The sequence below is a fragment of the Antechinus flavipes genome, chromosome 3 (genome assembly GCF_016432865.1).
Source record: "Antechinus flavipes isolate AdamAnt ecotype Samford, QLD, Australia chromosome 3, AdamAnt_v2, whole genome shotgun sequence".
NCBI classification, from domain to species: Eukaryota; Metazoa; Chordata; class Mammalia; order Dasyuromorphia; family Dasyuridae; genus Antechinus; species Antechinus flavipes.
This window is the reverse complement of record NC_067400.1, coordinates 521,211,371-521,237,980: the sequence shown is the minus strand read 5'-3', so window position 1 is coordinate 521,237,980 and position 26,610 is coordinate 521,211,371. Positions and strand designations below refer to the sequence as shown.

The following is a 26,610-nucleotide window of genomic DNA, read 5'->3' as shown; positions in this document are numbered from 1 at the left end:
CTAGGTTTCCAAATTGTTTACTGTATATCAGGCTCTCTCCTAATATCACTCCTTGCTACTATAGACCCATCACTTCCTTGTCCTGCTTGCTTTACAAATAAGGAAAATGAATTAGTTATTTGCCTAGGTAGCACAGCTAGTAAGTGTCCATGGCCAAATTTGAACTTAAGAAGATGAGTCTAGCTGATTCCAGGCCCAGCACTTGATCTGCTTGTCTATCTAGCTTCGCCACCAGTATCACTTTAGTGCTCTGTAAAATGAGAGGTTCTACTTGGGATGTTCTGTTATCTGCAGCAGAGATGTTAAACACATAGATCCTAGACCACAAGAAGACTATCACAAATCTATTAAAATATATTGGGAAATATTTAACAAAATAAATTTTAAAAATACAATAAAACAGAGAACATTACATTTTAAAACTAAATTAATGTAGGACACACTGAGATTCTTATATACGTATTAATCCTCCCTTTTTCTATTTGAGTTTGACACCACTAGTAATATAGGACTTCCTGGCTCTGACATTGTATTTTAAGGATCCTCCCAGGTCTGACATTCTATGTTCTAAGGTCCCCACAATAGCTCTCACACTCATTTTCTAAGATCCTTCCCAACTTTGACTTTCTGTGTTTTAAGGGCCCTCCCAACACTGCTATTCTGTGTTTTAAGTTCTTTTTCAGCCCTGACGTTCAGTGTTCTAAAGTCTTCCCCATCTTTGATATTCTATATTCTAAGGGGCTTCTAGCTCTGATATTGTGTTCTAAATATAATAGTAGATCAGCCAGTGATGGCTAGGTTCTTTATATATCTAACATTCTATATTGTCATATCCATTCTAATTTTAAATCCAATGGTTCAGCAGTACAAGAGCCATTCTTATGAATTTACTTTCTTGGCAAGGTTTTCTCTTTTCAGTTCAATTGCAGTAGAAAGGCCTTGATGAGTTTGTCTCAAATGAGGTGAAGAAAAGCCTGAGTCATGAGTTAAACATTTTACTTTGAATATAGCTTGACAACCCTGATGAGTCCCTTTCATTATAAACTGAAGATCTGAAGAGGACATTCATATATGTATATTATAAACTGAAGATCTGAAGTGGACATTCACATATGTATATTATAAACTGAAGATCTGAAGAGGACATTCACATATATATATTATAAACTGAAGATCTGAAATGGACATTCACATATGTATATTATAAACTGAAGATCTGAAGTGGACATTCATATATGTATGTACACACATACACATAGAGGCCAGGAAACAGCTCTTGCAAACAAACAAAGGTAGCAGTTTTCCCTCTTCTGATAGGTTCCAGTTTTTCATTGCCTTTCTTAAAATATCTATGGAGGTAGAGCCTAACTTTAAAATCACAGGTCTTTAAGATACTCTTCTGAATTTTATGAACCCTTCAATCCTAAATGCTTTGGTCTGTAGTTCTTCCAGACAGGTGGTAATGCTCTGTAAGCTTCTTTGAACAAAGGTGTGGCCTGACTGTACTTAGTTGAATTTGTTTTGATCTGAGGCTTTTAGAAGTTGTTTTTAGCTAGCTGGTAGCTTGCTTTGAAAGAGTTATAGACTCTAGTTGGTATAAAGCTGCATATTGTGCAGAAGTTTATACATGATGCCTGAGCAATGCTGAAGAGGCCTCCAGGTGCTATTGTAAAGTGTAAAACTGGGCAAAAGGTATCTGACCAGACAGGCTAAGGCAACTTGATTCAATCATCAAGGATCCCCCAGACCTTTCTAATTTTAAGGTCAAAGCTATGTATTTAATTCTATTGTATAGCTACTTCAATAATTTAAGGAACTAAGTAATACCAGACTCTTCTGCCACTGATGCAAAGAACAAGCAGCCCCTCTGCATCTTAGTCAATAACCTTCATGACTTACCAAGACAAAAACCAAAACCCATTAGTCAACCTTCTTATAATTAGCCTCCTTGGACTTAGATAGTTTTCTGAATGAAAGACATGCAGTGCATCTCCTTAAAGCCTTCCTAAGTTGTAGAGCTAGCTTAGAGCTACCCCTTTCCCACACATATACATATGTATGTCTGTCTAATGACAATTCTGTTCAATAAACATGTATTAGGCACTACCATAATTATCTGCTCAGGAAAAACAGCTTCTCTTATACATTCTGTATATAAAAAATAAATGTCAAGAGATAAATAGAGGAACAGATAGAGTGCTGGATTTGAAATCAGCAAAGACTACATTCCAATTCTGTTCCTGATATTAACTTGACTGGGCAAGTCACTAAACTTTCTTGGGTCTTAGTTTCCTCCTCTGTAAAATAGAGATAACAATACATGTATGCTTCCCTCACAGAATGATTAAAGTTTCAGTGTGGAAGCCTGGAAATGATATATAATATTATATTAAATGATAGGATTCCTGCCCTCAATAAGCTAATGGGAGACAACATCTACACAAATGAGTCTTATCTAAGGTAGTATGCGATCTCATTCCTTCTACCTATTTCTTAAAGACCAGCTTTCTCATTTCTTCATATATGACCTCTTCCATGAAATCTTGGTCCTTCGACTAGATGGCATTTCTCCTATATTTCTGGACCACCTTGCTTGTTTGTCATAATGCCTAGCACATTCTGCTTTTGTGCTGTAACTATTCATGTAGTCAGAACACTGTGATCAGAGAAAAGCTGTTCCAGTAAGTCTGAATTTAGACCTCCTTTGCCTGAAGCATGCAATCAGTCTACCTCCTAACTTTAGAATCACTTTTGACTCTTCAGTCTCCCTTACCTTCCACATTTGCTTAGTTACCAAGAAGCTCTCGAAGCCAAGGAGACAGAAATTCACTTTACCTTCAGTCAGGCTCCTAGTGGTTGGCCTGGCCTCCTGCACTTCCCTCATTAAAACCGAGGCCAGACTGAAAGGCTCCTGCCCAGCATCAGGCAAGGAGACAATAAAGACTTTTGAACTTTAACACCTGGCTGTCCTCGTCGTGATTACTAAATTGAAAAGAAAGCTGTTTCCAGAGACCCCCAAGGAAACCATACCAGAGAACATTATATTCTAGTAGAGCTTCTACCTTTAAAGGAAATTTCATCTCCCCTCAAGCTCTCTACTTTAGTCCATCCCCTCTTATTCTATAAATCATTATAATCATTTATAAAGGAAAGACTTGATCCTGGTTTTCTCCTCTGTTTCTCCTTTACATCAATACATGAATCATCTTAGCACAATACTCTGCTCAACATTTTTCAGTGACTTCCTATGGCCTACCTAATAAAGTTTAAATTCCTTAGCCTATTATTCAATCAACAATCTTCCCTTCTGCATCCTCTACCACAATCTGACTGTAACCCATCTTTCCATCTTAATCTCCTATACTCCCTTTCACATATTGGAATAACTATTCTCTGCCCTTCATCCCTTCTTGTTCTAAGTATGAAAAGTTAGGTATCCACAAATATTGTCAAAAACAGGATGAATAGAGGAGTGAAATACTTTGTTAAAATATTTCCAACAGAACACAACAAAGTTCCTGATAAAGGGACTGGGGCCTAACTGGCAGAAACCAGTTAGGGTCAATAACAGGGCACTAAAGAGGATTGCAATTCGAATTGTAAAACTGACAATTTTAAACTATGATTGTAAATCTGACCAATTGTAACTAGCTCTGATTGTAAATTCGACCAATTGTAACTAGCTCTGATTATTAATTCGACCAATTGTAACTAATTACAAATTCGACTAATTAATTGTAAATAACTCTGATCATAAATTCGACCAATCCAAACCTTGAAGGGAGGGGGAAGAGTCGAACTAATAGAATCATCCCGCTTGCTCCCCACTTCTGTATTTGATGCTTCTCTTGAGAATCACCGAATAACAGATTCTTCTTTCCCTTTAAAAGAGCGTTGGTTGTAACATTACTCCTGGAATAGCTTGTAACGGGGAAAGCAGTGAGCAGCAACAGTTCATCCGGGGCTTACTCCCCAACCCTACTGAATTCCATAAGGTCTTTTGATAAGTAATGGACTTTTGTGGAAGAATTATAATGAATCAGCCAGTATTAGAAGTAATAGGTCATTTTATTTGGTATATCTAAAGAAAGGCCATGTGGCTTAACAACAGCAACAAAAATGCAAGGGAGCATAGAGGAAGACAAGGGAAGAAAGGTACTAAGGAAGCCTGGTAAGCCCTTCCTCCCTACCACTGAAGCATCACCTAACACTGCCAAATTAGGTAATTTCTCAAACCCCTTTGCCCTGAAGCTGAGGCTGAGACCTCCAAAGCAAGACAGAAAAGGTGAAAGGTGGCACAAGGAACCTTTGACACTATCATCTTCAGACCATTGCTACTCAGATAGTTCATAATGGGCTGTCAAGAGGAAACTCTAAGATCATTATAGTCCCTCACTGGAACTACTAGATCCATTTTCTTTTTAATCTCTCAAAAATTATTCTTAATTTGTTAAAATTTTTATAGACAATATTCCTATGCATACTGCAGAACACACAGAGAAACAATTCTTTTTGAAACTGTTACTCTCGATGCCCATCAATTGGAGAATGGCTAGGTAAATTGTGGTATATGAATGTTATGGAATATTATTGTTCTGTAAGAAATGACCAGCAGGATGAATACAGAGAGGACTGGCGAGACTTACATGAACTGATGCTAAGTGAAATGAGCAGAACTAGGAGATCATTATACACTTCAACATCGATATTGTATGAGGACATATTTTGATGGAAGTGGATTTCTTTGACAAAGAGACCTGAGTTTCCTTGATAAATGACGGACAGAAGCAGCTACACCCAAAGAAAGAACACTGGGAAATGAATGTGAACTATCTGAATTTTTGTTTTTCTTCCCGGGTTATTTATACCTTCAGAATCCAATTCTCCCTGTGCAACAAGAGAACTGTTCGGTTCTGCAAACATATATTGTATCTAGGATATACTGCAACATATCTAACATATATAAAACTGCTTGCCATCTAGGGGAGGGGGGGGAGGGAGGGAGGGGAAAAATCGGAACAGAAACGAGTGCAAGGGATAATGTTGTAAAAAAATTACCCAGGTATGGATTCTGTCAATATAAAGTAATTATTAAATAAAAATTAAAAAAAAAAAAAGAAACTGTTACTCTCCATTTTATATCATTTGCTTTTTTAAAATATGCATAACAAATTCTACGTCACATAAAACTATCCTGCTTATCTGTGCTTACTTCTGAATATCCTTGTGTTTTCTTCCATGCATTTAAAGAAATGTTACAATGGCCCTCTTTTAGAAGGGAATATTACTATTATTCTCCTCCTCCTAACTAACCAATTAACTGAAAGACAAAAATAATCCACATAATGAACACATATAAAAGCAATATGCTTCTGCATTTGGTGTCCATAACCTTCTAACAAGTTTTTTTTTATTGCAAACTTAATTATAAACATGTATGTTGAAATACAAAGAACAAAAGGTTTGATAAGAAACTGTGAATCTTTGTTTTGTACAGTTGTGTACAGATATATAATATATACATATACAGATTTAACAAGGCAGTCACAAAACTGCTGTATTTGCATCCCCTTTTATCTTTTGTTTTTTTCTCAATAAAAGATTTTAATGATGCTCTTTTTGGGGGTATCTACCACTGTCTATTTATCCTATCTCCCCCCACCCCAGTAGAAGTCATTTCGTATAACAAATGTAAATAACCCAGCAAACTAAATCAGTACATTGTATCTGATAACACATATCTCCATCTGCATCTCTAGTCCACCATCTTTCTGTCAAAAAATGGGAGATATGCTTGAAAATTAAAAATGAAACAAAACCAGTGGCTTTTCTAAACTATTATCGATTGTCCTTTCATTTCTGTGCTTTTATTTTTAAAACAATCTCCTGTCTCACCAAACCTTTTGGATCACAATAATTTTCATGGTTGTCCATTTACCTAAGATATTGAAATAGCTTTGAGAGCAGGGATTGTCTTGTCTTGCATGTGGTAAATGCTTATTTAAGTTTTTTTGAATTTGTTAAGTACTACCTCCCCTCCATTCCCACTAATCTCCACCCAATCTTGTACTTTGAAAGCCACCCAAAGCCTTAGCTCAGAAATATTTAGGCTTCCAACAAGTATTTACTCAGTAAATACTATATGAAGTGCCATGCCAGCACATGCTACTAGGGGTACAAAAATAAATAGCATGGTCCTTGACCTCATGGAGTTGACAAAGCATAGACTATTGCCATCTGTGTGTTTACTGTCCTATGTATAGTATATGAACCCTTGCTGTAACAGAATCACAGAATGGAGAGTAGGAAGAAGCTTCAGGGCCCAGCCAATCCAACCCATACCTGAACAAGAATCTTGTCTATAATCTCTCTAAGGGGATTTCCAGCTTTTTCTTGAGATCTTCCAATAAAAGGGAACTCTACCTTTGAAGGCTTCTATTCTGTCACCAAGGGCCACAAAGAATAAATCTATTCCCTGTTTCCCTTGAAGTATTTCAAAGACTTAAAGTTTCTATTTTTTGAAGTAGCTTTTAGAGATTTAGGGCTTATGTTCCTAAATTTTTTCTTTTACAAAATAAATAAGACTGGGTATTCCAACATTTCTATATGGCATGGTCTCTAGTTCTTCACTATCCTGCTCTGAACCTCTCCAGTTTGTTTATGTCATTCTGAAAGTATAGCTCCCAAATAGAGTTAAGTATTCCATTTTGTGTCTGGCTAGGACAGAAGAAAGAAGGACCATCACCTCCAAGCTGCTTATCCCAGAGTAGAAACCTATGTGCCATCAAGATCAAAGTGTTCTGACATTTTGAAAAATGCATTTGGGGCAGCTAGGTGGTACAGTGGATAGAGTACCAGCCCTAGAGTCAGGAGGACCTGAGTTCAAATCTGACCTAAGACACAACACTTCTTAGCTATGTAAACTTAGACGAGTCACTTAACCCCAATTGCCTTGCCCCCCTCCAAAATGCAGTTATGGGCAAGTTGTACATATCTTATAGTGTTGGAGACAACATTACACATCCACTGAATTTTAAGTCTTGTTTTTTAAACGTGAAGAGGTATTCCTATTGCTTTTCTTGATTGTTGTACCATAAGTAACTTCCCAATTAACCTATGTATAGTTCCACTTCTGTTTGTCATCTGCCAATAAAACATGCACAAATTAAATATGACAGAAGATGGAACAGCAAAGTACAAACTGCAGATAAAAGATATTACTTTTAGCTCAGAGTATTGGGTGGAGATGGGGGGACAGGGAAGGTTTCCTGAAGGTGAAATGTGATACATCAGATTATGTATTGTTATATACCTGTTTGCTTCACTAGAATGAATTCATTATTCCAGAGGCAGGAAATCAATTTGGAGGAGAGCAGAAGAGAGAAAAACCATCCATTTAAAAATGTAATATACTGCTTTCATATTTAAGACAAATAGGTTTGGCAGTAATTCAAATTCCATAACATGAAGAATACTTCTAATTTACTCTTCTGCACAATTATTGTTAAGGACAGGCTACTAAAAATAATGGTAAATCAATATGCAAAATATTAAAATGATAAATGCTCAATAATAAAATGACCTACTAATAGAGTCCTAGTAACAAGTATCTTTATAGAGATGATAAATTTAGAATTAGAAGGGACTTTAGAGATCATTTTACAGCTAAAGGAACTGAGGCCTGGAAAGGCAAGGCAACTTGCCCAGTCCATTGGGTTCATTTTCTCCATGAAACCCTGAGAGATTAAAGACAAGATCATCCAGTTACCAATTGGCAGAGACAGGATTGTGGTTCCAAATTTGGCACTCCCTTCACTATACTACCACATATCACCTAAGTGATGGACAAGGTCATCAAATTCAGGTGAAATTACTACTACTAACAACAATCACATTTCTAAGTGTTTTAATAAGGCTTAAAAAAAATCAACCAATCAAACATTTGTTAAGTTTTTAATTCTTTTATGTGCCAGAAACTATGCTAGGCCCTGGAGACACCATGTCAGAAATGGAGCAGACTCTGCTCCCAAAGAGCCATTTTTAGCAGAATTAACATGGATATGTATATAAGGATAATACTAAAGCTTCTCCCTCAGAGCTAATCAGGCTACATCCTTCCTCCTGAGGCTGTAGGGTCTTCTAAGAGGCTGAGGCAGTCACTAAGTGTGTTCTCCCATTGTCAAAGGCCTGTGACTAGAATTTTAGTCCCATCTAGCCCCTTAGAATTTACAAAGAGATATTTTCTTTGAAGCTATAACAGAACAAAATACAAGTATTTCCCCCAAAACACTTCAATTTGGAAACAGGGATATATTCACCAGTAAACCACCTCTGTTTTAGGGAGCTCCAAACTTACTTCCTACATAGCATTGATACCACTAAGGTAATGTACACCTACAGCATGACTGCTGAGTGTGTCCTTTTAGCTTCTACTGGCCTGAGCCCACAAGTTGTTAGTCATTCAATAAGTATTAAATACTTACTATGTGCCAGGCATTGTACTACTCATGCCTTGATCCTAGGGGAATTGGGCTGAAATCTGGTTCTCTGAAACCTCTACCCATTATTTCTAACTTTGGCCTCTGGGAATAAACTGGAAAAGTCATTAAAAGGGTAATTGTCCCAGCATCACAAAGCTCTCAACTAGGACATTAACAGAAGTTAACAAGAATCAAATCCAGGTCTTATGACCCCAACCAAACACTCTATATTCACGGCTGTTTCCCCCATACTTGCATGACTAGTTCCCAAGTATCCAAACTCTCTTCTGTTCCCTCTCAGTCTTTTTAGATCTGGCTCAACTGATGGGACCAGACTCCAAACTGTTTCAGCCAAAGGCAGAGAGACAAGGGGGAAGTTAGTGAAACTTCACAAAAGAGTTTGCTATGATGAAAGCCATCAATTCAGAAGCTGCATGAGTATATATTTTTGAATACAGAATGATCTACATCTTCTATTTTTAATCATTCCATTTTGTTCCATTCATGTAAATCAGGTCCTTGTTATAAATAATATAGCAGCTCATATTGTTTGAGGCAAGGGGTTCCTTGTCATTTTTTTCAGGCTTTGAATCCTTCTTAAGCTGGCTTAGGATAGAGATAAGCTTGTACCTTACCCATTTGTGTGGCTCTGTTCTCTACAGTGAGTCTTCTAAGCTGTAAATTTCTCTGCTAGGATGATTTCAGAAAAGCCTGGAAAGATTTACATGAACTGATACTAAGTGAAGTGAGTAGAACCAGGAGAACATTGTACACAGCAACGGCGAGATTATACAATGATCAATCCTGATTCATGTTGCTCTTTTCAGTAATGAGATGTGATTCAGGCCAATTCCAATAGTCTTATGATAGAGAGAACCATCTGCACCCAGAAAAGAGATGTCCAACAGAGTATTTTCATTTTTGTTTGCTTGCTTTTTTCCTTTCTCACTTTTTATCCTTTTTGATCTGATTTTTCTTGTGCAGCAGGATAAATGTGGAAATATGTATAGAATTACTTCTGTTTAGGGGAGGGGGACAAGAGGAAGAAAAACAGTTGGAACACAAAGTTTTGCAAGGGAGAATGTTGAAAACTATGCATATGTTTTAAAAATAAAAAGCTTTGTATATATAGTAAGCTTCTTGAAAGCAATAAATAAATAGATTTCTCTGCTAGAGAAGCCCATAATCCTTCAGCTGGAAGGGAAGAATAACTGCTTCAAGCAACTTTTATTCATTAAACAAACTTTATTAAACACCTGTTATGTAAAAGTAACTGTTCAGGACATGCAGAGACCAAAAGAAAAACAATTCTTGCTCTGAAGGAGCTTACATCCCATGTGGTAGGGGAAGGTAGTATATAACATAAACAGTGATAAATATAAAATATAAGCAAAGGAGAGAAGGAAACAGGAAAGGCTTCATGTAGGACACTATACTTTGAGTCTTTAAGGGAACTAGGAATTCCAAGAGGTGGAGGGGAAGAGGAAGAATGTTCCAAGTATGAGGGAAAGTCAGTGCAAAGACAGAGAAATGAGAGGTGGAATGACATGTACTAAGACGTGTTATGATTCTTACAAGGTACTAAGACAGTGGAATTGATAGAGACAATGATTATGTACTTAGTACTTTAAGAGAGCATTATATAAGGAGAAGCCCAGAAGCTCACTCACTTGGAGACAGAGTCAGATTCATTCCAACTTTCACCTTTGTGCTGGCTGGGGACTTTGGGAGATTCAGAGCCAGGATTCAGTCAAGGAGATTCACAAATCCAAGAGATTCAGAAGACAGAAGCCCACAAGCCCACTCTCGGAGGTGGAGTCAGATTCATTCCATCTTCCACTTTTGTGCTGGCTAGAGGCTAAAGCTGGAAGAGACAAAGAAGTAGGGGCAAGAGCTCTTGGAACCAAGGAGAAAGATAGGCCTCTAAGAAAGCTAACTGGGCTATTTTGGAAGAGATAATAAAGGATCTGGACTTTAACTCCCTGGCTGCATTTGAGGTGATTATTACTTTGAACTGAAACAAAGGCCACTCCCAGAAGCCCCTCAAGAAACCTGCTCCCAGAGAACATTATATTTAAGAGAAGAACATTACAAAGACTAACAAATACTTGCTTAATGTTAGTATTGTTCCCTACAGAAGTACATATCACTGCATCTCTGTTTCTGGATATAGAATGAGGGAGGGGAAATAGATGGAGAACAGCTACATTGCTCAGTGGATAGATTTCTGTGCATCTTTGTGAGTTTAAATCTAGCCTCAAATACTCACTAGCTGTGTGATTCTGGGCTTGCCTTGGTTTTCTCACCTGTAAAATGAGCTGGAGAAGGAAATGGAGAAGCTACTCCAGTAGCTCTGCCAAGTAAACCCCAAATGGGTTCACAGAGAGTCAGATATGATTGAAAAATGACTGAACAACAGAGTATGTGGGAGGAAATAATATGAAATATGCCTGGAAAGGTAGGCTGGTGCAAAATCACTAAGAGTTTAAAATGTCAAGCAGAGGAATTTGTATTTAATCCTAGAGGTAATGGGTATCCAGTGAAAATTCTTGAGCAGGACAGTGAGACAGTGAGACAGTCAAGACCCGTGGCTTGAGGAATATTATTTTGGCAGCTTTGTGAAAAATGGAGAGGAGAGAGGTTGAAGTAGGCAGACCAATTAGATGCTTATTGCATTCATTCATGTGAGTAAGGAGGGCCTGAACTTAGGTGGTGATTTTTCAACTAATTTACAAACAAGGCTAACAAGATTTTTGACTTTCTCTCCTTCACTCATGCAACCAATCAATCAGTAGATTCATGTAGAATTTTAATTTCACATTGTCTACAAATTGTAGAATTCCAACTTTAGCCTCTGTCTTCTCTTCACCTCTTCCATAACTATCATTTTTGTTTATCCGGCCTGTCTCACCCAGTGCTTCTTCTGGTCCTTTTATCTTTGAATTGTTTCCCATTTCTGGGCCTATGGAAGTGATTCACAGAAACCAGCAAAGCAGTTTCAGATGATTCTGACAGGAGAGAGGAATCACTCCTCCCTACTCCTCTGGGGTTGAGATAAACTTCAAGCTATTTTGGATGGGGGCTGAAGTCACAAGATAGAATACAGAGACATTTTGTACTTTTTAAATGCTGCCTTTTGGGTGCCTTCTGCCAATCTCACACAGGATCCTCCTCTGAAATGTCAGCCCCAGAGGCAGAGACCAAAGCACTCAGGCCATGAACAGCAAGGTGACCAGGGGGAAGTGACCTGGGAAATGCTTTTGAAAGCAACAGAAAACACATCAGATTCATTCAGAGCTAATAAGGATTACCATTCCTAGAATTTCTGTAAATGGTAAAACTCAAGGAATTTCCTCTATACTACTTTTTTTTTTTAATTAGTAGCCTGAGAAGGGTAAAGAAATGAGAATTCCTGCCTTTCTTCATCTTAGGAATTACTTATACTACTATATACACTCTCCAGAAATATTCCTTAGTCTGCACTCAAAAATATGGGAAGAAGCTGAAAGAAGCATTTGGAGAAGGAGATAATTGTGGTACTAGAATCCTTATAGTAGTGTTTAGTCTAAATATGATTTATTATGTGATTATAGCATATTAAGACTTTAAATCTAGGAAATATTGGGAAATGCTCTGAGAGAGCAAAACTGTTCCATGAGATGGGGATTCAACCAGCTATACAAAGTAAATTACACATTTTAATATTTCTGTAATGTTCTTATTTCATCACTTAGAATTAAATTGCAACATGGACAAGAAAGTGTTAGTACATTTCTCCCAGGGAAGGTAATGAAAGCTAAGCACTGTGAACTATGTTGGGGAGAGCAGCCTAGGTAATTGCAAGCTGAGCATCTTCCAGTTCATCTTATCCAATCAGATCATACTGTTAGAACAAGCTACCTGGGTTATAATGTCGACTCTTCTCATCAAAGTCACTGTTAATTACAGTATAATGGAGGCAGGATTGATGTAGGAGTCAGGAGAGTGGGAATCAGGCCCTAGCTCTGTGACTGGACAACTCCATTAACCTCTGAGGGCCTTATAAAACATGGGGACTAGGAGAGATGATCTCCAAGAAGCTTCCCCAGCGACAAACCACATTGATTTCTTCTCTCTTGTTTCTATAGCACTCAATTATCATCAGCAACACTTACTTGGCCACTTATACCATTTTGTTTCTGTATTAATCAATACATGTCTTGTAACTAATACATTGCTGCTTCTTTGAGTTCAGGGACAGTGTCTTAGCTCCTTTTGTATTCCCAGAGGCCAGCTTGTAGACTCAATCCAATTCTCCTTCAAGTGCTAAATGCTAAGAATGAAAGAATAACAATAATCATGATCTTGATTGCTACCTATATGACATGAGACTGAGAATTATAAAAAGTAAAATTAAGGAAATACAAGATAGTTCCTGTTCTCAAAGAGATTACAGTCTTACACTGATCAAAGTACTGCTTCTCCTTGGGGGAGAGTCTCGAATCTCAAGATGAGGGGTTTGAATTTTATCCTATAGATAATTCTGAACCTCTGAAGATTTATGTATACCCAGTACTTAGCAAAGCACCTCGATACTGGGCACTAATTAAATGCCTCTAGATTGACTGATTGAGCAGAGGAATAATATTATTAAAACTGTGTTACAAAGATTAAAACTGCTGTGTGCAGCAATAGAGATGGATGTGTAGTTGTGCTACAATACAGAGATTACCAAGGATGACTTTCCCTCAAGAAGTGGCATTAAAAAATATCATAGAAGAGATGAGTGACAAAAGGTGTATATAATGAGAAAATAGCTATAAAGCCCACATGTTGTGCTGGTATCCATGTACAATATTAAAAGATCTAAATAAGGTTCCCAAAATGCTGGCTGGACCTTTATGGAGAAGTGATAGAAGGATATGGATAAGAACAAACAAGATGAGAAGACATGGATGTACTGCATCTTGCATTGCTAGAAGAAGTCCCTGTATCCATGAGATTCACTAAAATTTGAAATAGAATGGAGTCAGAAGGACCTGAGTTCAAATCCAGCCTCAAGATATTTGACCCTTATTAGGCATGTGACCTTGGGCAAGTCACTTAACCCAGACTGTCTTGCAAAAAAAAGAAAAATATATAATAAAATATGTAAGACTGAAAAAATGTGGAAGAAATCTGTTAGTTCCAAGCCCTTAATGCAATTTTACCCATACAAAGTGTCTAACATTCAGATTGCAAGAAAATAATGCCCATCAAAGTCAAGGCTCTTTGACAGCATCCTCTCTGCCATCTCCTATCTTCATGTGCCATGATCTTTGACCCAAGTGTCTCAAAATCATAAAGAAGGGTTCATAAGGTGATGACCCACCCAGGACACCTGAACTTAGCAAACTACACTGTTTTATACAGCACAATAGTTTCCTTTCATTCTAGAACACTCAGTTGTGTCTTTACCTAATAAACCCCAGTTCAAAGGCTTAGACTCTCCCTACTTTTATGTTAATTCTACAGGCAGTTTTAGAGTATGAGAGAGAGAGAGAGAGAGAGAAAGAGAGAGAGAAAGAAAAAGAGAGAAAGAGAGGGACACAGAGAGAGAGAGACAGAGACAGAGACAGAGAGAGAGAGAGACACAGAGACTAGTGGTTTCTTTAGGGCTATTTGGCCAAATTAATTCCTTATTGCTGGTGAGATTAATCGCCCTGTCTTCCTGATTATGGTAAAACAAGTACTTTCTTATCAACAGATGACCTCCACTAAATTTGTCTTTTGTTTCTAGGTTTTCCTTTAATTAATTAAATATATCATAGGGAAGCTAGGAATGGTCCTAGCTGTGCTATTTGTATAATACAGCTATGTCTGCACACTCATCTATTCTTTTACTAATACTCATCCACCTTTTACTAACATTATCCCATTCCTTATCAATATCATCATCATCATTGCTAATGTTTGTATAGTAGCTACTATGTGCTAGTCATTGTACAAAACTATTATTAACCATTTTACAGATCAGGAAACTGAGGTAAACAAGTTAAATGACTTTCCCAGAATCACACAGCTAGTAAATATCCAAGGCCACATTTGATTTTGAGTCAGGTCCAGTGCTCTACCCACTATGCCACCTAGCTACTCCTAGCTGACATTTTCCCTAATTGCCTGGTGCTTGGCCTTTTTGATGATAATACATGGATTTATTTCCCTCCATACTCCTTCATCCCATCTCCATGCAAGTATTTTTCCTAACACCAACTTGACTTGTTCTTTGTAAGCTTGTGTTAGATTTTGGTGATCACTAGATTCTTTCATAAATGCATGTATATCAAATTTTTAATAACCAGACCTAAAATTTTACTAGAATTCTTCATGGGCTGAGCTTGGTTTAATTATATTTTAGAAGGTAAAATAAACATTGTGCAAACCCAAATATAGCCCTTCCCAGTTCATAGCCCTAAATTTCTAATTTTCTAAAAGACCCCCTCCAACATTAAGGGGGGGAATGCTCTACTCAATACCTGTATTAAGGAAAGAACTTCCCCTACCCAGTGCTTGCTACCATTACATGTGCAGTTGAAGGGGGAGAGAAACTATTCCCTTTACTGAAGCTGTGTTAAACGGTGTTCCCTTTACTGAAGCTGTGTTCCCTTTAAGATTATCACTCTGATAAAACTGCATTCCTTTTTGATCCGGGATCCCTTTTGGAGTCTTATCCCTTCATGGGGAAGGCACATTGCCCCCAGATAAGTTATCTTTTGGGATGCCAGACCCTTTGATTCAATTAGAAATCCTGGTCAAAAAGCACCCCTTTGCAGTATTGTTAATTCCAATTGGAGATCAGGGTTACTGATAAACATCTTAGTCTGGGGACCTTGGCTTCCTGAAGCCTCAAGACTCCTTTTAAAGGGCAGTTTCTAAACTTTTTGTATAAGCCCAAAGTAGAATCATGCCAGGCCAAGGGTCCTTTCCTTGGCATAGTTGCCTTTGAGGACCCTCTGCCCACTGAGAAGGCATTCTCTTTTCAGTGCCAATCTCCATTTACCTTGCAGAGCCTGAAAGTAGTTTGCTCAGCTGCTAGGATCCCAACCGCTGAGAAGGCATTCTCTTCTCAGTGCCAAACTCCAATTCTCTAATAGGACTTTGTCACTATGAAGTTAGTCTCTTAGCAAACTGGTTTCTATCCAACAATAAACTTTCATTTTTGCCATCAATAATTTGGGATAAGTGAATTCTTTCACTTTAAACCTGCAGCCAACCAAAAGGGGATTTTAACAACTTTCTTATTGTGACTAACCTCATCACCACCAGGAATCCAGGGGATATAAACCTCATTACAGTGAGAGCTCATAGTCATCAAAATGGCAGTCAAGTAAGTGTACTGATCACTTAATATGGGGAAAATCATGTGCTATCTGTTCTGAAGGGTATAAAGGAGAATAATTTTAAGAAGTTTTAAGAAGTTTATAGAGAGAAAACCATAGTTGGAGGCCTGGCTCTGCTTTTTTTTTTTTTTTTTTTTTTTTTTTTTGCTGAGGCATTTGGGGTTATATGATTTACCCAGGGTCACATTAGGAAGTGTTGTGTCTGAGGTCAGATTTGAACTCAGGTCCTCCTGACTTCAGGGTTAGTGCTTTTATCCACTGCTCCACCTAGCTGCCTCCCTGGCTCTGCTTTTGATCTTAGGCAAGTCATTAAACTTTACTGAACCTCATTTTCCTCATCTGTAAAATGAGGATAATAGTACCAGCAACACTTTTATCACAGGGTAGTTGTGAAGATCAAATGAGATTATGTTACACAAATTACAATGATCAATACTACAAAATTCCAAGGGCAGAGAATAGCTGCAGCAGTGTCACAAGGAAGTAAGCACATAATAGGCAAATTAATTGCAGAGTATAATTGATATCATATTGCTTGCTTTCTCAACATATAGGGGAGAGATGGGAGGAGCAGGAGAGAAAGAGAATTTGGAGCTCAAAATTTTAAAAGATGAATGTTAAATTTTTTAACGCAATTGGGAAATATTTAATGAAATAAATAAAAATATTTAAATGGATTGTATACATAGTAGTTACTGCTCAAGTGCTTGACAGGACAGACCATTTCAGGGAGGGAGAAAGCTTTAAGGAGTTGAATTTCAATATCAACAGAGAAAGGAAAAACGTATACCAATTCTGAAATGTGAACAGATTTAATTCAATTCCATTCTCAAAACCATAGACTAAGAGATATGTAAAGGACCTCAGATACCATATAATACAACCTTTATCTGAGAGGCAGTACTGTCTACAATATCTACCCTTCAAGTAGTCGTTTGGTATTCATGTGAAAACCTTTATCAAGTGAAGACGTGTTACCTTTCAAGTCAGTCTGCTACACTTTCAAATAGCTTTAGTTGATAGAATATTTTACCTTATATCAAGCCTCAATGTGAATCTGCAACTTCATCCTATTGAGTTCTATTCTCTGGAGTAAAATCGAACAAATCTGTTTCTATGTGACCAGCCCTTAAAATACTTTCAAATGGGTATCATGAGTTCTCCTCCCAACTCTTCTCCAAGTTAAATATCAATTAATCTTCATGAAGCAGTCTTTCCAAGAGTTATACATCAACTTAAACTCTTAAGTTGGACCCCCTCAGAAGCAACTTCTCACACACATCCTTCAAGCTATTATGTAAGTTCTTACTACTAAACCTATAACTTTTTAGCCGTCACAATAAGAATTATTAAAGTATAATTTACAGCCTTTGTAGCAGAATTTTAAAAATTAATCTATAGAGTAAAACAGGGGGAGGGGAGAGTATGTAAAGGGATGGAAGGTAGATAAACAGAAGTGAAGGACAATCGGAATATGAGAAGCAAAAATAATAACATTTAAAAACAAAAAGATGACCTTTGTACAAGCACAATGATCTCTAACACAAGGATGTATAGAGACTGAAAAATTATAGGTTTCTGAATAATATAAGAAACAACATAAGAACACTCCATCTAACTTCTCAATATAGAAAACAAAATGCCAATAGAGAGAATCCACAAATTACCTCCAGAAACAACAAACAAACAAAACCCTGTGCTCCAAACTCCAAGATATATAATGGCTAAATTTAACATTTCAATGGAAAAAACCCTGCAAGTAACAAGGAAAAAGACCTTCAAACACAAAAGAAAAAGAAATTCAAGTAACACAAGATTATTTTTCTGCACCCACAAGAAACCACAAGAAGGAATGGAATAATGTGTTCCAAGGGATCTAAGGGAACTCAAGATGAAATCCAAGGTGACACACTCTGAAAACCTGAGACTAATCATTCATAAAAGAGGAAGAGAAAGGGAGGGAGAAGGAGGGAAAGTGTGTTTGTGTCTGTGTATTTGTGTCAGAGAGAGAGAGAGAGAGAGAGAGAGAGAGGGAAACAAGGAGAGAGGGAGGGAAACAAGGAGGGAAGGAGAGAAATAGGGAGAGAAGGAGAGAGGGAGAGAGGATGAGGAAAGGAGGGAGGGAGAGAGAAAGAGAGAGAGAGAAATTAAGAATGTCTTTCAAAGCATTCCTAGAGAGAAAACCATATTTTGAACAAACTATTTGCTTTTCAAATCCCACTAGACAACAGAAATAGAAGAAAGATAAATAAATACAGCAACCAAGGACAACACAAAAACAACAAAGAGACCATTAATAGATTTCTTCTCAAAGTACAGAAGAAAAAAATGGGTGAAAGTAAAAAGCAAATAGAAATGATGGCAGAGAAATAGGTGTGCCACATCAAGGACCAAACATTACAATACCCTACTGCAGGTAAACCAATGTTTTTGTAGTACTAAATTCCAGAATCAGAAAGCTCATAAAAAGGGGAAGTGGAGGAAGAAGATAGAAGCAAATTTGTGATCCTAATCAAGTCAAAAGCTAGAGTAGGAAAATAATGAGAGTGGGCCAGGATTCTTTTTGCAGAACATCAAACTCCAAGAAATCTTTAAATTGACCTAGTCCAATAACACATTTTGCAGATAAGAAAACTGAAGCCCAGAAACATTAAACATTTGCCCCAAATTCAGGACTTAAAAGGAAAGGGTGAAATTTGAACAAAGATCTTCTGCTTCTGGATGCTATCAGAGCTTATTCTACCACATTCTATAGATACTTGTAAGTAAAATATTTTAAAGTACTATACAAGAGGGATTTATTCATGACCTTTCTATTTCTGCAGGCAAAAGCTAAAGGTAAACATGTTGAAAGCATCTTGACCTAGGAAAGGTTTGCATTTTGATTCCATCAATGACTCCTCATTTCATTTATGTAATCACAGTCTGTTACCATTCTACTTCTTCCCCTGCTTTAAAACTCCAAACTCATTCCCTTAGGAGTGACTACAAGCATTCTTCTCTGGCCTAGAACTGTTACCAGGGCCCCTGCTCCCTAGTGGCTGCTCCTCTTGGCCCTTAACTGTCATGCAGAACTGTGTGTCAGTAATACAACAGAGTCCTGAACCCAACACCAGTAAAAAGTTCTCTGAAATCTCTTTCTGACCAGTTGTCCAACCTTGTTACAATCCATGAACTGAGAAGCAAGCTGCAAAGCCTGCAGTTAGCACTGCACTCTACCCTAGTTGGGATAGATACCTTTCCTGCCAAGTTGTCTTGGGCTGGAAAATTGTTTCACCTCAATTTTTATTGTCTGTACTAATCCAGAATTCAATTTGAGGTGTTATCTTAAAGTAATTTGAAAAGGAATTTGGGAGACCTCAGTGAATTCTTGCCTTTATTCTGCCATCTTCTCCCTCTCATTTTTAATCCCTCCTTGTCTACTGGCTGCTTCCCTGCTTGCAAACATGCCCATGACTTACCCATTCTCAAAAATCTTCACGATCCATCTATCACAGCTAGCTAACCTCCAATATCACTCTTCCCTTTTTGAGGCTAACCTCGTTGAGGAGGCCTTCTACAAAATGAGCTCCCACTTCCTTTCCTTTAATTTTTTTCTGACTTCATTCAGCTGAAATGCTCTTTCTAAAGTTAATGCTCTTTTTACTGCCAAATTGAATGTCTCTTTCTGAATCCTCATACCTTCTTGAACTTTTTGTAGCCTCTGACACCGTCAATAAACCTCTTCTACATACTCTCAAAGTTTTCAGGACACTACTCTCTCCTAATTCTGCTCCAATTTTTTGGCTACTCCTCAGTCTCCTTTACTGGATCTTCATTTGGGTCATGCCTTCTAATTAATCAAAAGTGTTCCACTGTTTCTGACCCTCTTTTCTTCTTTCTTACACTATTTAACTTGGTGATATCATTTTCCACAGATTAAGTTATTTTCTCCATGCTGATGATTCTCAGATGTACTTATCTAGCCTTAACCTCTTTCTTGACTGTCAATCTCCCGTCTCTAATTCATTATTGGACATCTCAATATTTAATACAACTTAAATTCAACATGTCCAAAACTGAACTTATTATCTTTCCTCCCAAACTCTTAACCTTTCCAAATTTCCCTATTATTGACAAGGATACCACTATCCTCCCAGTTGACAAACTTACAATATAATTGTCATCCATTACTCCTCCAACATTATCCAAGCTGTTGCACTGAAGCTTCTTGATTTCACGTTTACAACTTCTCCTCCACATATCTCCATCTCTCCTTAGAAACCACCACCAAGAAATTAAAACTATTTATAGACATATGAAAATATGCTCCAAATCATTATTAATCAGAGAAATGCAAATTAAGGCAACTCTGAGATACCACTACACACCTGTCCAATTGGCTAGAATGACAGGGAAAAATAATGATGAATGTTGGAGGGGATGTGGGAAACAGGGACACTAATACATTGTTGTGGATTGTGAACACATCCAGACATTCTGGAGAGCAATTTGGAACTGTGCTCAAAAAGTTATCAAACTGTGCATACCCTTTGATCCAGCAGTGTTTCTACTGGGCTTATACCTCAAAGAGATACTAAAGAAGGGAAAGGGACCTGTATGTGCCAAAATGTTTGTGGCATCTCTGTTTGTAGTGGCTAGAAACTGGAAAATGAAAGGATGCCCATCAATTGGAGAATGGTTGGGTAAATTGTGGTATATGAATGTTATGGAATATTATTCTGTAAGAAATGACCAGCAGGATGAATACAGAGAGGACTGGCGAGACTTACATGAACTGATGCTGAGTGAAATGAGCAGAACCAGGAGATCATTATATACCTCAACAACGATACTATATGAGGATGTATTCTGATGGAAGTGGATCTCTTAAATAAGGAGAGCTAATTCAGTTTCAATTGATCAAGGATGGACAGAAGCAGCTACACCCAAAGAAAGAACACTGGGAAACAAATGTAAACTATCTGCATTTTTGTTTTTCTTCCCGGGTTATTTATACCTTCTGAATCCAATTCTCCCTGTGCAATAAGAGAACTGTTCGGTTCTGCACACATATATTGTATCTAGGATATACTGTAACCTATTTAACATGTATAAGACTGCTTGCCATCTGGGGGAGGGAATGGAGGGAAGGAAGGAGAAAAATCGGAACAGAAGTGAGTGCAAGAGATAATGCTGTAAAAAATTATCCTGGTATGGGTTCTGTCAATAAAAAGTTATTAAAAAAAGAAAGAAAGAAATCACCACCACCCTTGTACAATTCCTTAAATACCCTCAAACTACTGCAAAGGTTTCCCTTAGTTCGTCTCTCCATTCTATTCAGCTATCACAGCAATATTCCTGAAGCACAGGTCCGACTTGTACTCAGTAAATTCCAGTGGCTCCCTATTAATTCTAAAATGAAATATAAAATCCTCTGGCATTCACAACCACATACCACTCTTCCTACACTTTTACCAAAACCCCTTCCCCCTGGTCTTTCCATAAGCCTAAATCCCAGTCACACTGTCCTTGTTGTTCCTCACACAAGAAAGACTCTCAATTTTCCAGCTCAGGGCATTTTCCCTGACTGTTCCTCATGTTCTTCCTCCTCATCTTCTCCTACTGACCTCACTGGTTTCTTTTCAAAGAAACTAAACTAAAATTCCAGGTTATAGACGTTTTTCCCGATTCTCCTTAATGCTAATTTGTATTGTTGACTTGTTTCCCCGGTTCAAGTGAGAGCTTCTCGAGGACAAAGGCTGTTTTTTACCTCTTTTTGTATCCTCAGCACTTAGCACAGTGCCTGGTACATAGAAGGATCTCGTAAATGTTTATTGAGCGACAGACGTTCGTGCCTCCTCTCTGTTGATGACCGATTTATCCTGTGGATGGCTTACTGGCACATAGTCGTTTGCACGCCGCCTCTGCCCTCCCCCACACCAGTCTGGGAGCTCTTCCAGCGTGGGAGCTATCATTTCCCTCTCTTTTAACGCTTAGCGCAGAACCTGGCACAGAGTAGACACTTAATAAACGTTTATTGCCTGACTGGGTAAGGCTCGACTTCCCCATTCCTAAATGAAGCTTATAATCCTTGCACCATCTCCCTCTGGGGTTGTTGGGTGGAAGGTGTTTTGTAACTCTTAAAGCGCTGGAGAAATATATTCCCCAACCACAAACACGAGGAACAATTTCAGAGACATAACGAAACGTTCCCATTTGAGTTCTCCATCCTCTGGGTTCCTCCAGCTCGTTAGCTCAGAAATAGGCTGGGTGTTAGCACCGCCCCTTTCCCATGCCACACACAATATGGCGGCTCCCCGGGGCTGAGGCGAGAGGAACGGTTCCTTAACCTCACGAGAAAGGAAGATACCTAGGACCGGCGTGTGGACCAATCAGAAGAGAGAAGGGGCGTGGCGCCGGGAATGCTAAAGAAGAAAGGCGCTGCGCCAGGTCGAGCTGTGCGGTGCGGTGCCACGTCATCCGCTCCCGTCTCAGCCTGCTGGCCTGGACTCTACCCGCAGAGTGGCCCTCGTCAGCGTTTCCGGGGCGGAGGCCAAAGGGAGTCTCCCGCGTGGCTGGGGTCCCCACCCCGGCCCGCGCCCTCTGCCGGGCTCCGTGAGCTCCTTGTCCTTCGCGCTGCTGGAAGTACTGAGCACATCTGGAGCCGGACAGTGGTGGACCTTGCGAGTCCTGGCCCAGCCTTTCCCTGGGGCTGTCCGGGCCACTTCTTCCAGAGATCAGTGCTCCGGCTCTTAGGAAAAGGAAGCAGAGGATGTCCCCGCCGGGAGGGACCTTAGGATGTGGAATGGGGGAAAAGGCTGGAAGTGGGGGAGACCCAGAACATAACACGTAAGAACTGGAAGGGATCCCAGGGCACAGGGAATGCTAGAACTGGGAAGAGAACTAGAACATAACACGTAAGAACTGGAAGGGATCCCAGGTCACAGGAGAATGCTAGAACTGGGAAGAGAACTAGAACATAACACGTAAGAACTGGAAGGGATCCCAGGGCACAGGGAATGCTAGAACTGGGAAGAGAACTAGAACATAACAGGTAAGGACTGGAAGGGATCCCAGGGCACAGGGAATGCTAGAACTGGGAAGAGAACTAGAACATAACACGTAAGAACTGGAAGGGATCCCAGGTCACAGGAATGCTAGAACTGGGAAGAGAACTAGAACATAACACGTAAGGACTGGAAGGGATCCCAGGTCACAGGAGAATGCTAGAACTGGGAAGAGAACTAGAACATAACACGTAAGAACTGGAAGGGATCCCAGGTCACAGGAGAATGCTAGAACTGGGAAGAGAACTAGAACATAACACGTAAGAACTGGAAGGGATCCCAGGTCACAGGAGAATGCTAGAACTGGGAAGAGAACTTGGAATGCCACAGCAGGTAGGAGCCTGAGAATAGTATCACAGGAGGGGCTTAGAACGTGAAACACAGGAGGATACTGGAATTGGGAGAAGTAGAACATGAAATGGAACGGCAAGAAGGAACCTTAAAACAAAATATCACAACTAGTCAGAACCTTTGAAGACATTGTTAAAGTTTGGAGGATCTGTGGAACACAGAATGTTAGCACTGAGAGGAGCCTTAAAACATAGAACCAAGGAGGATCCTAGAACTAGGGAAACTTTAGGATATGGACTTTCAGAGCTGGCAGGGATCTTAGAATACTATAATAGCTCACATTTATATACAACAGTCATGAGGTAGTGTTATTCCTGATTTAAGCTCCCCAGAGGAGGAAAGCCCCTTAATCAAACTGGTTGCTGCCTTCTCTGCAATTTACAATCCTAAAAGATTGCCTAGTTCACTGAGAAGTTAAATGGTTTGTCCATTCACACACAGCGGGTGCATGCCAGAGGCAGGTCTTCCTGGTTTTGGCAAACTGCCTCTCTTTCCCAGTTGTCCTCTGTTTAGAAATGATGAAACTGAGTCTCTTGAGTGACTTAAGTGATTTACTCCAGGCCACACACTGAGAAATTTATGAATCTCTATTTGTCAGGCTAGGGTCTGGCCTCTGGTCTCCAGACTCTAAACACAGCATTATTTCTACTTTACTGTATTCCCCCTTTGTTAGAGCAGCAAGAACAAAGGATGTTACAGGGCCTTAAAAACCATCAAACCCAACCATCTCGTTTTGGAGAAATGGAGGGGTCAGGATGTTAAAGGTCTTTCCTAAGGTGACAACAATGAAATTTGTAACAATCCAGCTCTCTGGATTCCAAGCCCCCAATTCCTCTGCCATACTATTCAGTTCCTCTTTGTCCCTCATTTTTTTTTTCCCCTTATATGAAGGTCCAGCCTTAGGATTAAACACAGCTATAGCCAGAAGATAAGGTGCTGGGGGAAATTAGAATTTTTCCATAGAAAGAAGGCCATCTTTGGACATCTTTGTGTCTGAGTCTCTTTTGGCCACTTCTCATTTGATCTGCTCAGTTGTCCAGGAATAATCAACGATTCACAATCCCCTGGATTTGTGACAGCCCAGAGTGTTACTGATTAGAATTAGAACAGAGAGCTAGGTACTAGGACACAGAATATTACAAAAAGAACATACAGTGTTAGTATCCTAAAATATAGAGTGTAAGAATTAAAAGACAATTTGGATGTCATTTAGTCCTACTTCATTTAAATCATGGTGTAGAAGAACAACCTGATACTATGGGAGGAAACTTCATGGAGGAGTCAGAAAAACTGAGTTTTAAGTTTGAAAAAATTGTCTCTTTTCAGTTTTGTGTTCATGAGCAATTCACTTCCCCTGTTTTAAGCCTCATTTTCCTGCTTTGTAAAATAATGGGGTTGAACTCAATACTGAAGTCTCTAAGGCATGAGGCAGGCAGTCCATGCTCAGTTCACTCCTCTCTTCTTTCCCTCAGTCTTTGGAATTTTACCTCACGAATGGTCTTGCCCTCATGGATATATTCTTACCCTGTCACAGCTCACCCCTGTCGCCCAGCTTCCTGCTATATATGGTCTTTCAGGGTAAGGACTCTTTTTGCTTGCATTTGTATGTCCAGCTATTAGCACAGTGCCTGTTGATAAATGCTCACTCTCTCTTTCTCTCTTTGTCTCTTTCTGTCTTTGACTCTTTTAAAGTGATTTGACCAGGTCACACAGCTAAAGTTAGTAGAACATAACACGTAAGAACTGGAAGGGATCCCAGGTCACAGGAGAATGCTAGAACTGGGAAGAGAACTAGAACATAACACGTAAGAACTGGAAGGGATCCCAGGTCACAGGAGAATGCTAGAACTGGGAAGAGAACTAGAACATAACACGTAAGAACTGGAAGGGATCCCAGGTCACAGGAGAATGCTAGAACTGGGAAGAGAACTAGAACATAACACGTAAGAACTGGAAGGGATCCCAGGTCACAGGAGAATGCTAGAACTGGGAAGAGAACTAGAACATAACACGTAAGAACTGGAAGGGATCCCAGGTCACAGGAGAATGCTAGAACTGGAAGAGAACTAGAACATAACACGTAAGAACTGGAAGGGATCCCAGGTCACAGGGAATGCTAGAACTGGGAAGAGAACTAGAACATAACAGGTAAGGACTGGAAGGGATCCCAGGGCACAGGGAATGCTAGAACTGGGAAGAGAACTAGAACATAACACGTAAGAACTGGAAGGGATCCCAGGTCACAGGGAATGCTAGAACTGGGAAGAGAACTAGAACATAACACGTAAGGACTGGAAGGGATCCCAGGTCACAGGAGAATGCTAGAACTGGGAAGAGAACTAGAACATAACACGTAAGAACTGGAAGGGATCCCAGGTCACAGGAGAATGCTAGAACTGGGAAGAGAACTAGAACATAACACGTAAGAACTGGAAGGGATCCCAGGTCACAGGAGAATGCTAGAACTGGGAAGAGAACTTGGAATGCCACAGCAGGTAGAGCCTGAGAATAGTATCACAGGAGGGCCTTAGAACGTGAAACACAGGAGGATACTGGAATTGGGAGAAGTAGAACATGAAATGGAAGGGCAAGAAGGAACCTTAAAACAAAATATCACAACTAGTCAGAACCTTTGAAGACATTGTTAAAGTTTGGAGGATCTGTGGAACACAGAATGTTAGCACTGAGAGGAGCCTTAAAACATAGAACCAAGGAGGATCCTAGAACTAGGGAAACTTTAGGACATGGACTTTCAGAGCTGGCAGGGATCTTAGAATACTATAATAGCTCACATTTATATACAACAGTCATGAGGTAGTGTTATTCCTGATTTAAGCTCCCCAGAGGAGGAAAGCCCCTTAATCAAACTGGTTGCTGCCTTCTCTGCAATTTACAATCCTAAAAGATTGCCTAGTTCACTGAGAAGTTAAATGGTTTGTCCATTCACACGCAGCGGGTGCATGCCAGAGGCAGGTCTTCCTGGTTTTGGCAAACTGCCTCTCTTTCCCAGTTGTCCTCTGTTTAGAAATGATGAAACTGAGTCTCTTGAGTGACTTAAGTGATTTACTCCAGGCCACACACTGAGAAATTTATGAATCTCTATTTGTCAGGCTAGGGTCTGGCCTCTGGTCTCCAGACTCTAAACACAGCATTATTTCTACTTTACTGTATTCCCCCTTTGTTAGAGCAACAAGAACAAAGGATGTTACAGGGCCTTAAAAACCATCAAACCCAACCATCTCGTTTTGGAGAAATGGAGGGGTCAGGATGTTAAAGGTCTTTCCTAAGGTGACAACAATGAAATTTGTAACAATCCAGCTCTCTGGATTCCAAGCCCCCAATTCCTCTGCCATACTATTCAGTTCCTCTTTG

At 39.3% G+C, this 26,610-nt stretch overlaps 1 protein-coding gene and 1 long non-coding RNA gene across 7 annotated transcripts in view; one reads left to right on the top strand and one right to left on the bottom strand.

Annotated features, from left to right (window-relative positions):
- RAB6A (RAB6A, member RAS oncogene family) overlaps positions 1–21,608 on the bottom strand; it is a 114,022-nt gene extending 92,414 nt beyond the window's left edge. Inside the window, exon 1 of the mRNA XM_051987146.1 lies at positions 21,591–21,608. The gene's annotated coding sequence lies outside the window, so the exon portion shown is untranslated. The remainder of the gene's footprint in view (positions 1–21,590) is intronic.
- Positions 21,609–22,360: 752 nt separating this feature from the next.
- Positions 22,361–25,702, top strand: LOC127558067 (uncharacterized). Of its 6 annotated transcripts, none has more exons than XR_007952713.1 (5): positions 22,361–22,737; positions 22,875–22,965; positions 23,033–23,170; positions 24,998–25,273; positions 25,342–25,702. It is a non-coding gene; the product is annotated as an uncharacterized LOC127558067 (long non-coding RNA). The 6 variants fall into 6 exon arrangements; XR_007952716.1 differs by having other exon boundaries at positions 22,361–22,806; positions 24,998–25,135; XR_007952712.1 differs by having other exon boundaries at positions 22,361–22,806; positions 24,998–25,204.
- Positions 25,703–26,610: the final 908 nt, after the last annotated feature.